We start from the raw sequence: 3,448 nt of genomic DNA on the forward strand, positions 1-3,448 counted from the left end.
GGCACCCACTGTGGACGTGGCCAGGGACAGGATAGCAGAGGGGCCGGGCAGACACCCTGCAGCGGCCGTGCTCCATCCTCTGGGGCATCCCGGGGCTTTCCCTGCCTGGGGAGCGCAGGGCTGGCCTGTGTTCTCTGCACATGAACAGTTAATCTTATCCACAGGAAACAAAATCAGCATACCTGTTTCCAGATGTCAGTTAGGAGGAGGCATTTGGCACAGCAAAGGCACGCAGGCTTCTCGGTGGTGGCAGCTTTGGTCTGGGAGAAATCCTGCACCCTATGAAATTTTAGCAGGTGGAAGCCCAGTTCCAGTTAGAGGCCCCTGGATATCAACGTTGGCTCTTTTCCATGGGAAACAAAACTCACCATCCCAGTCTCCTGATGTCAGTTGAGAGGAAACATTTTGTGCACCAAAGGCAGCCACTGTTCTAGGAGGTGGCATCTTTACAGGGCACACACCCACAGATTTTTCTCTCTCAAGGCTTCAGAGAGTGCAACATCCTTTTATCCTTAACTCCCGGCCACACTTTGCCCTCTTCCCTTCCCCGTTGGCCAATGTACTCGGAAGACACAGCCTTCCCAACCCGTGTACCCCATATTCCCCCTTGAATCTGGCATTTCCCCCGAAGTTCAGAAGTTCAGCCTTGTGCAGACTCTTGTCTGGTTCAGGAGCCAAGCTGTGTGGGCCCAATAACAAACCTGCTGCCCAAAGCCAGTAGAAACTTTACAACCCATTTCAAAGACCCTAACAGCCATCCCTTCACCCATGAAGTGATTTGTACAGACATCAGCACACATCTTTCCTCTCACATTGATGTTTCCTCTGCTGCTAACAGACTTTTAAAGCCAGCCTTTGGCCTGACCTCTCTGCTGTTGTAGTTCCATGCACAGAGGTTGTTGTCTCTTCCCCCTTCCATGGGCAGGCCGCTGTTCAGCCATCTCCAGGACAGCAGGGCCCCACCCCACAGCACTGTGACGTAGGAAGACAAAAACCATCACTCCAAATGTCCCCCATCCTCCTTCTTCCCAGGCATGTGGCTCTGCCAGTGGGGTTTGCTGCTGCTTGCCACAGGAAAAAGAGGAGCACTGTGATACTGTGGGGCTCAATGGAACCAAACATCCATTGTGACACTGCAGAGCCTCACAGAACCCAGAGTCCATGGTGACACAACAGGGCCTTGTGGAACCAAGGAGTCCAAAGGCCTAAAACAGATCTTGCATGGCTCTGCCTTGGAAAGAGAAACCTTCTTGGCACACACTTAAGAAGGGTGTCTGTTTGTAATGGGGAAACTCAGGAGTTTTAGATTGCTTCAAAAAGAGAAAAGGAAGAAAACCCCTGTTTCCCTGAATGCTGCCAGATCTCCAAGCAAAGCAGATCCCAGGTGATTGAGGACAGACAGGATGGGGTTGGGCAATGTGGAGCAAGGTTGTCCACACTGGATCAGACCTCAAGGTAGAGCTTCTCTGAGCAGGCCAGATCTCCTGAAGAGAGACCCTGGATCAATACCAATCACAGAACGCTGCAATCAACTCTGCTCTGAAGGGAAACAGTAACAAAAGACACACTTTAAAATAGTAGCAGTTATTTCTAAAAAGCTCTTTGAAATATTTCTTCATAACTGTAGAAAAAAAATTTCCTAATCAACTGCACTGGACCAGAGGGAAAGAAAGGCAGAGCCATGGTTTGTCAGGACTCACTTGATCCCAGTGAGCCCCGTGGTGCATTTGGTGCTGAGCCCTTGAACCTCAGGGCCTGAGAAGAGATTGCACAAACCTTTCCAGGAGCCGCAGTCAGAAGAAAAACCCAAAGTGTCTCAAAGCATTAATGGGTCTTACTGAGGTCCATCCCCAACACAGGCTCCTCATGGACTCCTTGAAGGTGAGAATTGGAGGCCAGGACTGCCCAAAAATCTCTCAGAGACTCAGAAAATGTTACAAATAGCAATGTTCTATTTTGTCCAATTCATCAAAACAACAAGGTTAACTTTTGCAGCAATTTATTAATAATAACAGCAATTGTATATAAATGAATACAATCAAAATATATTAGTTACATAGATTTAAGTAAATACAAAATCTGGCAGTGAGTAATTTAGTATAATTGAGGTTTGGTTCGAATAAAGCAGAAGCAAAACTGACCGGGGGTACGGGCAGGGCCCTTCCTCTCACACTGTACCAAACCAATTGAGCTAAAAATCTCACTTACATACTATTTACTAATACATATTAATACAGAAGTCTCTGGAAAGCTCCTCCTCAGTTCTCTTCCCAAAATTCACGTCCCCGTGTTGTGTTGCCATGCGTCACCAGTGGTCGGGGTCTCTCCTCCTTTCGGGGTCTTGTTTCTGATGAAGGCTCTGGGTCTTCCTCAGTGTTCACTGTGTGACCTCGCAGGGAGCGCAGGCGCACTGAGCTTAGGGTTATATAATTAAATATATTGTGTTGGTTTCACGTGCTTGCGGGGAGGGTTGGCTTCCCCTCAGGAAATAAAAAGCTCCGTGTGGTCCAGGAATGAAGGGAGCTGTCCCATCTCCCGGGGCTTCTCCTGTGGGCTGCTGGCACCAATCAGAGAGCTGATTTGGTGATGGACAGCTGGGGAAACCAATGAAAAGTTATTTCTCTTTCACAAATCACAGTGGCTGAAGCTCTGGTGGGTCTTTCGGCTTCCGCCCTGAGGAGGAGCGGAGGGCTCTGGCCGGGGCCTGGCCCGGCTCCGGGCTCGCTCTGGGGCCTGGCCCGACCTGGCCTCCCGGCCCGGCCCTGGCTCTGCGGGGTCTCGGCTCGGCCCCCCTGCCCGGCACCGGTTCTGCGGGAGCCCTTAGCCGGGCCCCGGCTTGGCTCAGCGGGGCTGCATGGACCTCCCGGCAGCGGCCCCATGCTTTTCTCTGAATAATCTGGATACAATTTTAGCTTCTTTATCCCTGGATAAGATTCTCAATCTCCTGAACCCCCTTTATGAGAAGAAATAAAGCATGGAGTCCAGAGAGGTCAGAGGAATGAAGATAAAGTTCCTGATGGGAAGAGATCGAAAAGATGCACTGATAAGTAGCTGAAAACAATTTTTTGGGGGGGGCTATGAGGGGATTGTGACTTCACTAAAATTCCTTTAAACTGTCAAATATACTTGGGGAGGATGGGTGCTTGAGTTGAAGACTTTCCTTGCCTCGGGAAATTGAACTGTCTGTTTTGGGACTGGAATATGAACAGAGGCATTTGATAGAGAAGATGATGAAGAGGATTTTGTTTTTCAGCAGCCTGCCTTTCAAAGTAGTACCCCATGTACGCATCGTAATCCATAACACGGCTCTGCAAGGACTGTGGGAATGAGAGGAAAATTCATAGTTCTGCATGTCCCCGGCGAATGCAGACTGTGAAGGTGAAGACATCCCCCTAAGTCTGAAGCAGAAAAAGGAACTTTTCTCTCTTAAGTGAACGGAAATTATTAT

Source organism: Erithacus rubecula (genome assembly GCF_903797595.1).
Source record: "Erithacus rubecula genome assembly, contig: scaffold_171_arrow_ctg1, whole genome shotgun sequence".
NCBI lineage: Eukaryota > Metazoa > Chordata > Aves > Passeriformes > Muscicapidae > Erithacus > Erithacus rubecula.